At 42.5% G+C, this 15,502-nt stretch overlaps 1 pseudogene; it reads right to left on the bottom strand.

Moving 5' to 3' along the window:
• Positions 1–10,516: 10,516 nt before the first annotated feature.
• On the bottom strand, positions 10,517–10,634 carry LOC124796927 (annotated as a pseudogene).
• Between the last annotated feature and the right edge of the window lie 4,868 nt (positions 10,635–15,502).

Raw genomic sequence — 15,502 nt, 5'->3', positions numbered from 1 at the left:
TAATCTACTGTCGTCCTTCCGGTTAACATCTCCAAAGAAACTGAATAACCTTCCCCAGATTGTGCCTGAGGTTTTGCAAATTTTTTAATGTTCCTTTGCGTTTCTTAATTTTTAGGTTCCATGTTCGACTATGGCAGGCCCTAGAATTTTTCGAAGGATTCTTCGCTGTTGTTTCTCTCCATTTTTTTTCCATTTCTCCTGCTTTAAGTGTGTAGTGCGCTCTGTTGCGATAACAGCATCGCCTGGCGGGGAATGAATGACAATCAGACACATGCACGGTGTGTAGACTGGCGAAGCCCCAGAGGCTTGACACGACCATTTCGGAAACTGCACGATTTGTCGGACGTTCGAGGAGTGCTGTGGCGAGTGTCTTCAACACGTGGCGAAACCAAGGTGAAACCACGTCCAGACGTAGTGGGGCTAGGTCGGACGTGGTAGACTGGGCAGACTGATAAAACAAGTCAGGCGGCAAACTGTGGCCGACCTAACATCAACGCTGGGCAGACTACACGTGTGTCTGAGCACACAGGGCACCGAACACTCCTAACAATGGGCCTCCGCAACCGACGACCCAGGCAGGTGCCAATGTTAACACCACGACATCCGCGACTAAGACTGAAATAGGTACGTGACCATCGGCCCTGGACGATGGCGCACTGGCAGGGCATTGGATGCTCTGATGAAGACCGATACCTTCTTCACCATGCCGATGGAGGGGCGCGAATCCGTCGTCTTCCAGGGGAACAGCTCTTTGACACCTGCGCTGCGAGACGGAGACAAGCTGGCCGTTACTCCATTACGCTCTGGCGAAAACTCACGTGAGCATCTATGGAGCCAATGGAGCTCGTGCAAGGCATCAAGACGGCCAAAGTGTATGGTACACTAATTGCGGACCACGTACACCCCTTCATGACGATCACGTTCCCCGACGGCAGTGGCGTTTTGCAACAAAATAATGCGCTATGTCACAAGGCCAGGAGTGTGGTGGAGTGGTTCGAGGAACACGGTGGTGAATCCCAATTGATGTGCCCCCCCCCCCCCCCACCTCACCACACCTGAGACCAATCGGACACATCTGGGATGCGACTGAACGTGGCGTCAGAGCTCAGCACCTCCTCCCAAGAATTCACGGGAATCAGGTGACTTGTGTGTGTAGATGTGGTGTCAGTTCCTTCCGGCGACCTACCAAGGCCTCACTGCTTCCATGCCACGACGCATCGCTGCAGCCATCCGTGCCAAAAGTTGATATACCGGCTATTAGGTTTTTTTTTGGTCATCAGTCTATTGACTGGTTTGATGCGGCCCGCCACGAATTCCTTTCCTGTGCTAACCTCTTCATCTCAGAGTAGCACTTGCAACCTACGTCCTCAGTTATTTGCTTGACGTATTCCAATCTCTGTCTTCCTCTACAGTTTTTGACCTCTACAGCTCTCTCTAGTACCATGGAAGTCATTCCCTCATGTCTTAGCAGATGTCCTATCATCTTGTCCCTTCTCCTTATCAGTGTTTTCCTTATATTCCTTTCATCTCCGATTCTGCATAGATCCTCCTCATTCCTTACCTGATCAGTCCACCTAATTTTCAACATTCGTCTATAGCACCACATCTCAAATGCTTCGATTCTCTTCTGTTCCGGTTTTCCCACGGTCCATGTTTCACTACCATACAATGCTGTACTCCAGACGTACATCCTCAGAAATTTCTTCCTCACATTAATGCCGGTATTTGATATTAGTAGACTTCTCTTGGCCAGAAATGCCTTTTTTGCCATAGCGAGTCTGCTTTTGATGTCCTCCTTGCTCCGTCCGTCATTGGTTATTTTACTGCCTAGGTAGCAGAATTCCTTAACTTCATTGACTTCGTGACCATCAATCCTGATGTTAAGTTTCTCGCTGTTCTCATTTCTACTACTTCTCATTACCTTCGTCTTTCTCCGATCTACTCTCAACCCATACTGTGTACTCATTAGACTGTTCATTCCGTTCAGCAGATCATTTAATTCTTCTTCACTTTCACTCAGGATAGCAATGTCATCAGCGAATCGTATCATTGATATCCTTTCGACTTGTATTTTACTTCCACTCCTGAACCTTTCTTTTATTTCCATCATTGCTTCCTCGATGTACAGATTGAAGAGTAGTAACGAAAGGCTACAGCCTTGTCTTACACCCTTCTTAATACGAGCACTTCGTTCTTGATCGTCCACTCTTATTATTCCCTCTTGGTTGTTGTACATATTGTATATGACCCGTCTCTCCCTATAGCTTACCCCTACTTTTTTCAGAATCTCGAACAGCCTGCACCATTTTATATTGTCGAACGCTTTTTCCAGGTCGACAAATCCTATGAAAGTGTCTTGGTTCTTCTTTTGCCTTGCTTCCATTATTAGCCGTAACGTCAAAATTGCCTCTCTCGTCCCTTTACTTTTCCTAAAACCAAACTGATCGCCACCTAGCGCATTCTCAATTTTCTTTTCCATTCTTCTGTATATTATTCTTGTAAGCAGCTTCGATGCATGAGCTGTTAAGCTGATTGTGCGATAATTCTCGCACTTGTCAGCTCTTGCCGTCTTCGGAATTGTGTGGATGATGCTTTTCCGAAAGTCAGATGGTACATCGCCAGACTCATATATTCTACACACCAACGTGAATAGTTGTTTTGTTGCCACTTCCCCCAATGATTTTAGAAATTCTGATGGAATGTTATCTATCCCTTCTGCCTTATTTGACCGTAAGTCCTCCAAAGCTCTTTTAAATTCCGATTCTAATACTGGATCCCCTATCTCTTCTAAATCGACTCCTGTTTCTTCTATCACATGAGACACATCTTCCCCCTCATAGAGGCTTTCAGTGTATTCTTTCCACCTACCTGCTCTCTCCTCTGCATGTAACAGTGGAATTCCCGTTGCACTCTTAATGTTACCACCGTTGCTTTTAACGTGACCAAAGGTTGTTTTGACTTTCCTGTATGCTGAGTCTGTCCTTCCGACAATCATATCTTTTTCGATGTCTTCACATTTTTCCTGCAGCCATTTCGTCTTAGCTTCCCTGCACTTCCTATTTATTTCATTCCTCAGCGACATGTAGGCAGGTGGTCATAATGTTCTAGCTGACTAGTGTATGCGGCAAGCGTCCATCGATAGTTGATATATCTTCTGCTTCTTTCGCATCTCGCGTTGTTTGCTTATTTGATCAGTCCATTGAATTTTTTTCCAAACTAAAATCTGTATACATCGATAATATTCACAGATTTTGATTTACCACCCTGTGACAGAATGAGTTATTTTCTTGGAAGACATAATCCCAAGCTGAGTACCTATGCCTGAATTACCACAGCGACCTACAATGCTCCATGTTCCCTTCCAGATAACGTTATTTTCAGTGTGAACTTAAAAAGATACGACAACAAGTGACCACAAAAGCCTGAACACTTCTGGAAAACTCAAATTGTTTTCTTCAAAGTTAGAAAATTTTGCAAATTTGCTGTGGACCTTTGAATTGCTGTAACACAGACTTTGGGGTTGGTTTGTTTGGGGGAAAGAGACCAGACCGTGAGGTCATCGGTCTCATCGGATTAGGGAAGGACGGGGAAGGGAGTCGGCCGTGCCCTTTCGAAGGAACCATCTCGGCATTTGCCTGGAGCGATTCAGGGAAATCACGGATGGCTGGACGCGGGATTGAACCGTTGTCCTCCCAAATGCGAGTCCAATGTCTAACCACAGCGCCACCTCGCTCGGTAACACAGATTTTAACTGTGCGGAGTATCGATTTGTGAATTCACATTCCTTCCCGATCGTTTACTTATCCTGATCGTTTACTTAGGTAAACATTCCACTAGACAGAAATTGCCCTCTCCACAAGGGTCGACCGTTCTTCTTCAGCAACAAATTACATAAGAAGACTGTGGCAAACTGAAAATGTCAGATAGCTGTAGATAGAGATAAAGCGTGGAAAACGGAAGCTTCCTGCTCTGTTTCCACACACACTTGACGTGTCACGAGTCGTCGTCTGCAGCCATGTGTCCAAATACTTACGAGAGAGCCAGTCACTTGTTCGGCCAGCTCGTCCCTACGGCTGTGACGTCAGTGACGGGAAAATCCAGATTCTCCATCTTTAAAAGCTCTTGGATTTCCAGTTCGTAGACTCTTATCTGTTCGCCGTGTGGCCACAAACAGCCAACCCTCTGAGCGCTACAGGCACCCGTTGTGCCGTCTGCTCCACTAAATCTTCACCTGACTTAACTAGAGTTCCTGTATCCGAAGTCGTAACGAACCTAATGATAGTTTTCTTTACAGCTTCTACATCTACATCTACATCTACATACATAATACGCAATCCACCATACGGTGCGTGGCGGAGAGTACCTTGTACCACAACTAGCATCTTCTTTCCCTGTTCCACTCCCAAACAGAACGAGGGAAAAATGACTGCCTATATGCCTCTGTACGAGCCCTAATCTCTCTTATCTTTGTGGTCTTTCCACGAAATGTAAGTTGGCGGCAGTAAAATTGTACTGCAGTCAGCCTCAAATGCAGCTTCTCTAAATTTGCTCAGTAGCGACTCACGAAAAGAACGCCTCCTTTCCTCTAGAGACTCCCACCCGAGTTCCTGAAGCATTTCCGTAACACTCGCGTGATAATCAAACCTACCAGTAACAAATCTAGCAGCCCGCCTCTGAATTGCTTCTATGTCCTCCCTCAATCCGACCTGATAGGCATCCCAAACGCTCGAGCAGTACTCAAGAATAGGTCGTATTAGTGTTTTATAAGCGGTCTCCTTTACAGATGAACCACATCTTCCCAAAATTCTACCAATGAACCGAAGACGACTATCCGCCTTCCCCACAACTGCCATTACACGCTTGTCCCACTTCATATCGCTCTGCAATGTTACCCCCAAATATTTAAACGACGTGACTGTGTCAAGCGCTACACTAATAATGGAGTATTCAAACATTACGGGATTCTTTTTCCTATTCATCTGCATTAATTTACATTTATCTATATTTAGAGTTATCTGCCATTCTTTACACCAATCACAAATCCTCTCCAAGCCATCTTGTATCCTCCTACAGTCACTCAACGACGACAACTTCAGTACACCACAGCATCATCAGCAAACAGCCGCTCATTGCTATCCACCCTATCCAAAAGATCATTTATGTAGATAGAAAACAACAGCGGATCTACCACACTTCCCTGGGGCACTCCAGATGATACCCTCACCTCCGATGAACACTCACCATCGAGGACAACGTACTGGGTTCCATTACTTAAGAAGTCTTAGAGCCACTCACATATTTGGGAACCAATCCCATATGCTCGCACTTTAGTTAGGAGTCTGCAGTGGGGCACAAAGTCAAACGCTTTCCGGAAGTCAAGAAATATGGCGTCCGTCTGATACCCTTTATCCATGGTTCGCAAGATATCATGTGAAAAAAGAGCGAGTTGCGTTTCGCAGGAGCGATGCTTTCTAAAGCCGTGCTGATGCATGGACAGCAACTTCTCTGTCTCCAGGAAATTCATTATATTCGAACTGAGAATATGTTCGAGAATCCCGCAACAAGCCAATGTTAAGGATATTGGTCTGTAATTTTGAGGATCAGTCCTTCTACCCTTCTTATATACAGGCGTCACCTGCGCTTTTATCCAGTCGCTCGGGACTTTACGTTGGGCAAGAGATTCGCGATAAATGCAAGCTAAGTAAGGAGCCGATGCAGTAGAGTACTCTCTGTAAAACCGAATTGAAATCCCATCAGGACCTGGCGATTTATTTATTTCCAACCCATTCATCTCCTTCTCATCTGGTTTGTTCGCAAGCATCACTGCAACCAATCCATTCCAAATACGAATATAACACAATGTTTCACACGTTTAACTAACATCTGCATTACGTTAGTTCCCCTCCATACCATCCATCCCACTGGTTACATGTCCCATCCATAATAACTCCATTTTCATTCGAGTGGTAACCGAGTGGTAATTACGTATTTCACTCCAGTCTGCTTCTGATCCATGTGGTTTTTGTTCTTCCTGTATCTTCCAGCAATTCCCATCACAGATGTTTCCTTTGTTCTCTGAGCATTCCGCACTTCTTTTAAACGATTTTTTCGTTTAAAATCATTGTTTCGCTGGCATCAGTAAAAATGCGTAAATACGCACTGACTGTCATCTTTCCTTCACAGACACATCGTAAGGTTGGTTTTGAAAGCCCTATTTAGTTTACAAAAGGGATTCCAGACCTTTCCTCTTGTCCTCTTATTTCTTATGTCTGCAACTACCTTACCCGACTCAGTCCTTATGTTGCATATATCTACATCCGAATTTTATTTTTTCCTAGGTCTGTGAATAAACTAAACTTGATGTGCCTAACTGTAACATATGCTTTACACCATGTTTTTCGTTTCTGCATGTTCCTAGTAGTTAGGAGCATCTGCTTAAAGAAAGCAGTTTATCTCAGTGTCAGAACGTCTTGGAGAAATAAAGGTAATTTCTGTTTGTTTTGATAACTTTGGTCCATGAAACGTTTATAGCATAATGTAATGTGTTAATATACCCTACACTATCGGAAACTCTACGTTTACCTCTGCTTCTACACGATTACTTTGGAGTTCACACTTCAGTACTTGGCAGATAGTTCATCGAACAAGCTTCAGACTATTTCTCTACATTCCTTTCCATTTTCGAACAGCGTGCGGGATAAACGAACGCTTAAATTTTTCGGCGGACTCCTTACTTCCTTTATTTTATTACGATGATCATTTTTCCCTTCGTAGATCGCCGTCAATAAAATATATTCGAATTTGGAAGAGAAATCTGGTGATTGGAATTTTGTGATCTCGCAGCAACGAAAAGTGCCCTTGTTTAATGACTGCTACCCCGACATATCCGTGACACTCTCTACGCTATTTCGCTAAAGTACAAAACGAGCTACTCTTCTTTGAACGTGTTTGATGTCCTCGGTAATCTGGTAAGGATCCCAGACTGCGCAACAGTACCCCAGTACAGGTGGAACAACCGTAGTGTAGGCAATTTCTGTAGTAGATTCGATGTATCTTATAAGTGTTCTGCCAATAAAACACAGTATTTGGTTCGCCTTCCTCACAACATTTTCTATATGATCGTTTCAGTCTAAGTTGTTGGTGATTGTTAACCCTAGGCTTTTAATTCAACTGACGATCTTCAGATTTGTGTGATGTATCGTGTAACCGAAGTTTAACAGATTTCGTTTAGACTCATGTGTATGATCTCACACTTTTCATTACTTAGAGTCAATTGTTTATTTCGTCACAACAAACAGTGATATGTCGTTTTCGATGTAGCGCTTGTATTACCATATTTTCACGTTCGACTTGCTTTATTTTCACAGTTTTAAGTGTTAAATATTGAATGTTTTGAGTATTGCACATATTTCAGTTATTTTCTAGTTTCAAGTATTCACTTTGAACACATACGAGGGCTATGCAGAAAGTAAGGTCCGATACGTTGCGAAATGGAAATGACAGTGAAAATCAGATGAACCTCTGCACGTGTGTCTTGGGCAGTGTCTCTAGTATTCCCGTCGATCGCGTCACGTCCCTCTTTTCAGTTCGGAGGACACAGTGAGCACGTAAAGATGTGTAGAACAGTAGCGTCTGTCGCCAAGTATGGGTTCCTGCTGAGAGGTTTCGCCTGATGCAAACCCACATAACGTACCTGTCATACATTTCCAAGTCACGTCCATTCATGTTGAGTGGTTCGTTTCGGTGGTTCGCTGTTGGGGAGGTTTTCCTCTGAGCAACACCGAGTGTTTCTACTGCTGAAATTTAACCGCCATGCGGTGCAATTAACCATATTGGTTGACTACAATTCAGGTGCACCAACGGAATTTTCTGCCTTGTGGCCGTTAGTGTTTTGGTTACCTGCCCTGGCCACTGACGTAAATTCAGGCAGTGTTCTTTTTCGGTGAAGTTAACTATATTACCGTATTTCAAATTCATGTGTACCAGCGGAATTTTGTAGAATTCAGCCAGTGTCCTTTCCTCATCTGTTGTCGCTGTCCAACATGGTGTGTAGTCTTGACAGCTAATACATATTTCATTGTGGATAATCAGGTTCGTAGCTTTTGGTGTTTGAATTCTCATGTACTGATTGGTGGCAAGCAAGTCGTTGTGGCGGTCGGTCCGTGGATGTCCCCTGGTTGGGCTCCGACGGATCAAGTGTAGTTGGTCTCACCACCTGTCTCACCTAAGTGAACGAGTGCAGACCGACCTCCCTGGAGGCTTCTGACTGCCGTTTTCTTTATTGTTCTTCTCACCGGTGTTTAATTGCCTGTTTATAATCACCGAGCGAGGTGGCGCAGTGGTTAGCACACTGGACTCGCATTCGGGAGGACGACGGTTCAATCCCGTCTCCAGCCATCCTAATTTAGGTTTTCCGTGATTTCCCTAAATCGTTTCAGGCAAATGCCGGGATGGTTCCTTTGAAAGGGCACGGCCGATTTCCTTCCCCATCCTTCCCTAACCCGAGCTTGTGCTCCGTCTCTAATGACCTCGTTGTCGACGGGACGTTAAACAACACTAACCTAACCTGTTTATAATCTATCATAGCCAATGATTTATAAAATGCTTGTTTTTACTGGACTTTATGTATTTTTGAATTTTGGAAAATCAGTTGTGGGCCTTAAGTCGCTTAAAACATTATTCTTGAAATTACCCTTTAAGCAAAAACATTGCGGCCTCCTGCCTTAACAGATTATGGTAATATATTTTAAAATTTTCAAATTTAATTGTGGCCCTCAGCCGCTTGTATTGCACCTTGCATATGTTTGTTCTGCCTACTTTTGCCTTGAGACTTTCCAGCCTAGCTGTGATACCATAAATATTTTAATTATTTTATTTGCAATTTTAACTGCATTTTTTTATTTTGTTGACTTTTAAGATTTCTTGTTTGGAGGCCCTCAGCCGTAAAATAATTGCCTTCTTGAAATTCGTAGTTCTAAAGGTTCGGCTATGTGCCGTTTTGGTTTAAAGATGTTATTAAATCATAACAAATTACAATTTTGAGTGAACCTAACCGACATCTTATTTGGCCCTTTCCACAATTCTAATCACCTGTTTTACGCTGCGGGTTTAGCGGGCGTCTCAAGGGCAAAGAAACAAGAGATGGCACTGTTAGTATTTCTGACTCATTGACAGATGTATTTTCGGAAACTAAAGTCTGTCTCAGAGTTTAGCCCTGCAGTCTTATCTATACGAATATAAACTAACAGCGAATTTACTTGGCAAATATACGGATTTATCAGTTTTGTTTTGTGTATTAAAAACATAACAACACTGCTTTGATTTTCTTTCGATAGGTTTTATTTATATTTGACTTCTCTGTTAGGAACGTTTTCTTACCTCAGTGACAGAAGTATTTTCTGAATTTTACGCCAGTGACAGAATTAAGCACTGCAATCTTCTCCTTATGAGTAGAAACTAACATTGAATTTTCTTAGCTGTCACATAAGGACTTAATGATTTCGCTTTGTGTATTTAAAATTTCAAGACATTACTTTACTCCTTTCATAGGTTATATTTATATTATTTGCTAGGAGAAACGAATTTATTAAGTTTGCTTTGTGATCGGTGTCTACTCATTACATTTTCATTTCGTTTTATTTGCGAATAAAAACGCGTAGGAAATGGTTGGGTCTTTTTGAATACATCAGAACGGCTAAAAGACGGAGAACTATGGAGTTTTGTGTCGTCTCCTTGCCACTATAGAGTCTTGTACTAGAGGAAGCAAGGAGAGGATGTTGTTTGGTGGCTGGTATCCTCTTTCAACAACACAAATACACACAAGTATTAACAGGGTTCTTTATTTACCAGAACAGGAAGCTACTTATCTCTAAGCTAGTCCATGTCTTATGGTACAAGCTCTTCTGTAACAGTTCACATTAGCCTCACTGCTGGTGAAGTACAAATCCTGCTATAAACATTACTCTCTTGTAGCCAGTGACGTGCACTGACAGACGCCAACTAGAATAGTGACTGAGCTAGTACTTGAGCTGACTGGGACTGTGACTGACTGTGACTGCAACTGACTCTGAGCTAGAGGCTGACCGGGTGTGTCTGACTCGGCTGGGCCCTAGGTCCACAGGGGCAATCTAAAAACTTGCGGTTGAGAGGGCGTTGTCGGCTCGTTGCTTGCGAGTCTGTCTTTGGCCTCTCTCCTTACATGCTCGCTTGCTCCAGTGCCTGCTATCGATCTTCTCTCATCTTCTTTGCCGACCAGTGTGCTGGCGACAGTTTATGACAGTACACTCAAGAATCGAATGAGGAGAGAAGCAAAAAGCACTTCGTCTTCAGGCCACAAGTGGTCCATTGGGACGATCTGACCGCCGTGTCATCGTGAGCTGAGGATGTGGATAGGAGGGGCGTGTGGTCAGCACACCGCTCTCCCAGTCGTTATGATGGTTTTCTGTGACCGGAGCCGCTACTATTTGGTCGAGTAGCTCCTCAATTGGCATCACGAGGCTGAGTGCACCCGGAAAAATGGCAACAGCACATGGCGGCCCAGATGGTCACCCAGGCAAGTGCCGGCCACGCCCGACAGCGCTTAACTTCGGTGATCTGACGGGAACCGGTGTGTCCACTGCGGCAAGGAAGTTGCCTAAATGAGGAACATTAGGCTTTAATTCACTCTTTGGATATTCCTTCCAACAGAAGACAATAATAGAAATTCTCGTATGAAATAGAAGGCGTCGCCAAGGGGAAACTTTTGGAGTTTGCTTTGAAATTTTACTGGTACTGCTCTTTTTTCAATGTATTCATAATTCCTTATTATGGTCTGATTAGTCACTTTGAGACTATCTCTAATAGCATCTACAATTCCTTCATGTAGTACTCCTAGAAAATATTTCGATACATTTTTATCTAAGTGGTGCCCACTTCGAACAATTCCTTCCTTTCCTTTACATGTGGCAAGGGCCTTATTGACCATACGCATGCTCTATGAGTCTCTTCCACTTCTGCCTGTCCAATGCGCTGTTTATCCAGTTGTTGTTGCTGTTCATCCTAGTTGTGTCCTCCCGAATGTTATCCCGCCATCTGATTCTGGGTCTCCCTCTTCCTCTCGTTCCATCTATTGTTCTGCTGAATGCCATTCTAGGTAGTCTATTCTCTGTCATTCTTGCTATATGGGCTGCCCAATTCAACCTTCTCCTCTTGAGCACTTCGACGATGTTACGGTGTTAGTGCAACACTCTTAATTCTTCATTTCTTCTTATTCTCCATTAACTGAGAAGGCGTGGGAATTCAATGTAGATTTCCACATATTATTCGTAGATTTTAAAAAGGCCTATGATAGCATACACCGACAGACACTCCTAAATATAATGAAGGAATTTAAAATACCATCAAAATTAATCCGATTAGTTAAAATGTGTATAGATGAAACTTTCTGTCGCATAAAGACACCGGTAGGAGTAACTGAAGATTTTAAGGTGTACACTGGACTGAGACAAGGGGATGCCATTTCACCCATTTTATTTAACCTTGTCCTAGAGAAGATTGATAGAGAATTTTCTAAAACCAGTCCACAAGGGTTCCAGCTACAGGATGTGAACATTACAAGACTTGCCTATGCAGGTGATGTAGCACTAATAAGTAGTTCCAAAAGAGAATTAATCAGAATAATGCAAAATTACTATAAAATTGCTGAGAAAACAGGATTACATGTTAATGAAGAAAAGACAGAATACCTGCCCTTAAGTAAGAAAACCAGAAAAGATGCACCTCTGACTGTAGATGGATTCAATTTCAAGACTGTCGACCACTTCAAGTACCTAGGAAGTCTTTTTAGTAATAACAACAGAACAGATATAGAAATAGATGCCCGTTTATCAACAGCAAACAAGACACTTTTTAGTTTCATCAAAATTCTAAGAAATAGATCACTTAGCAGTAACTTCAAAATCCGCTTATATCAATCGACCACTATACCTCTGATGTTATATGGATGTGAAACATTAATATTTAGAAAGAAAGATGAAGGAAAACTGTTAATACTCGAAAGAAAAGTACTAAAGAAAATTTTTGGACCTGTATACGACTTCGAACAATTAATCTTGGTATTTTATAAACACTACACAAAGAGATTTTCTGCTTGGAGCGCGTTTTCTTCTCTCAATTGCAATGATAACACTCGAGTGAACGTTAGCTGGTCCGAATTCTGACGGTCAAGAGAGTGCTCATCTGTATCTGTAGGACGATATTAGCGGTTTGCTTCCAGAATATAAACACCATTGGACAAAGCTTTTAATCCCAGGCCTAAATCCCGATGTGTCACACTTTTAAGCACCTCAGTACAGCAGGGACGGTGACACGGAGAGGGTGGGTGTCTGTGTGCTTGGCAGACACACTTGTGCACCACAGAAAGGGAATGAGTATAGACGTTCAAACCATCCCTTAAAACATGAAGGCATGGAGGAAATATCTATTCGTTGGACCCAGTACTGCCGGCCGCGGTGGTCTAGCGGTTCTAGGCGCTCAGTCCGGAACCGCGCGACTGCTACGGTCGCAGGTTCGAATCCTGCCTCGGGCATGGATGTCTGTGATGTCCTTAGGTTAGTTAGGTTTAAGTAGTTCTAAGTTCTAGGGGACTGATGACCATAGATGTTAAGTCCCATAGTGCTCAGAGCCATTTTTTTGACCCAGTACTTTTTCCAAACACAAATTTCTTTAGATACAGAAATATGTGAAAGTCAGGACTCGTCAAACCTGGTGAATATATGAATGATCCAACAATTCGTACTTAACATTGCTCGTCGTTCTATTTAGGTCGATTATATGATGAAATATATTTTTTTATTTTATTTTGCAATCCTCTTTCCATACATTTTTTCATCAAATTGGTGCAGAAGATTTGCATATTGTCCACCGGATATTATTTCACCTTTTGCGAAGTAACCTACGACAATAATCCCTTTTACAACCCAGAAAACATTAGACGTAATCTTTGAGACTGATGAAATCGACTTCTTCTGTTCTCCGTGCAAGGGCATTGTCTGTTTCTTTCCAGTTTCGTTCCTAGTACTCAGCAATCGAGCATAGACTCACCCACGCTAAGAGAACCTTATACAAAATCAATTATCTAAACATTTTTGCGAAATTCTTTTTTTCAGCTGAAAAACACACCATGCACAAAGCTTCCTCACATTTAATTCTTGCTGTACTGTACTGCTCCTTCAGATATGTCACTGTCAGCTATTTAAATCACCTGTGAACGCTCATTAACCAGTATCATGCTACGCACTTTCGCAGTATTTCCTTCTTTGATAGCAGATTTGAGACGTCCTTCACATGGATGATCCTCACAATGTATTACACAACTGAGTTCAGCTACATGTTTCGTAAGTGTTGGAAAAGAAGGAGAAAAGGCTGCACACATTCCCAGAAACTCCGGATGATCTTCTCGCAGGTGATAAACCACCCAGCACGGACTGTTCAAATTAGTGACCAGTCTCTGCTGCAATTATGTAACTGTTTTATTAATTCTAATTGACAATGGTCATCATTGGAATTAATAAAACAATGAGATAATTGCAAGATAGACTGTTCGCTCATTTGAATCATTTATCTACTGTTGCTGTATCTGCCATGATGGAATGGAATGGAACGACCAACATGTAGATTTTTTAATGATGGCATCGTAATTCCATCAATAAATGATGAAGACTACAGACGTGGAACGCACGCCTAGTCCAGAAGCGCTGTCGCTATTGGAAAAGTGAGCGATAGATCGAGATAGATCAACGAAGAGCAGCCAAATGAAAAAGGTCGTACACACGTGACAACAGCACTCACTGACATCAAAGTGGGCAATATCAGCTCGCGACTTACACTGCTGGCCACTGAAATTGCATCACCATCAAGACGGCATGTAACAAATGTCAAACTTGTGTACCGGGATACACTGCTGATTAATATTTCAGCACAAAGCAGGCTGCAGCAACACCATCTATATTCCGCGTATGAGAAAATATTAAGCAGCCGGTTTCCCACACACAAATCGCATTTGAATTTTGTTTGTATGTGAGAAGATCATGTTATGGCTCGTATAAGGAGGAGGAATATATGGCAGCGTGTTTTGGTATCAGCAACGGCAGGATAGTGGCCTAACGAGGCTGCAGTTTATCATTCTGCGACATTACTGCTAGTGTGGATTGAGATCCCGCGACTATCATGCGGATATGGAGGGCTATAACGATGTGTAAAGCCTTAGAGGCCCGCCCGAGAAGACTCATATATTGATGGCTCAGCCGTACAGGACCGTACAGCTACACACGCACTTTGAGTCAAGAAATGAGCTCCTTGCAACAAGGTAAGTATGCACACGGGCACTGAGTGATGTATGGAGCACCATGGGCTGTCAACACAGAGACTGGTTGTTGGTGCTTCCTTTAAGGCGACTGGTCCGTGAATACCAGTGGAAATGTTGAAAAACTGTCAGTTTTCTAAATAGTGTAATTCAAAGAATAAGATTTGTAAGCCCATATAACGCTTACCATCTTTTAAGACATCTTTTGGGAACATTTTTATGTATCAAACACAGCTTAAGCTCTCACAATTTTTTATAATTGTATTTTTCGTTGCAAGTGAAATAAACCATGGTAATTGTTTATATACATCATAAGTACACATTACTCAAAATACAAACAGAGTAGAAGGTTTATTTTTTCCCTGTAAGTTCCTTACACTATTATCATTAAAGCAGACTGCCGAAAATATGGTGCTGTCATAAACTGTGGTACACAAAAATGTTAAGGATGATTATCAAAAATTTTGGAAAAGAAATCAAGGGTTTTCTTCAAAAAAGCAATTTATTTTCAAGGTTAAGTCTCAAGAGTAGTCTCCTTTTTAGTTAAGCTTGTTTCAAGACAGGATACAAAATTTCAGCTCTCTATATCTTTAACAGCGTTTAGCCAAAACGTACCAGAACATGAAATAATTTAACTTTTGTGAAATTCAAGTTAAAGTTAAAACCGGCTTTTTCTGTTGAGCTTGCATGGCACTAATGCATCCCAGGTCCATATTCATCTTGTTTCCTGTATTGCTATTCCTCCCTTCTCTTTTTCACACTTCTTCTTCTTATACTTGCTTCTTTGGTGGCTTCCAACACTGATTTTCTGCTTCAAAGAGTCTCCTTCGGACGATGGCTATTAGAGCTCTATACATATTTAGTCCACCACCCACTCCCATCAGTTCCATAACATTAAGCCCTGACACTGCACCGTCACTGAAACATAGAACAGCATCTCGCACACCTTGTGTCACTAAGATCCCTATGTATAGGTTTTAGAACTTCCATTATAGCAAATGGCAAAGAATGTTAACGGTTGTATGTCTCACCTTGAGTAACAGCCCTCGCCATGAATCTCTGCCATGTGGGCATGGCATGGGTTGTCATCTGTGGAGGATTTATGAAAAAAGGTAGCCCTTACTGCCTTTTTCATTCCCTCAAGGTAATTTTTATTTTGTC

The sequence above is a fragment of the Schistocerca piceifrons genome, chromosome 4 (genome assembly GCF_021461385.2).
Source record: "Schistocerca piceifrons isolate TAMUIC-IGC-003096 chromosome 4, iqSchPice1.1, whole genome shotgun sequence".
NCBI classification, from domain to species: Eukaryota; Metazoa; Arthropoda; class Insecta; order Orthoptera; family Acrididae; genus Schistocerca; species Schistocerca piceifrons.
Note: the sequence above shows the minus strand (reverse complement) of the source record. Positions and strands in the feature narration are given on the sequence as shown.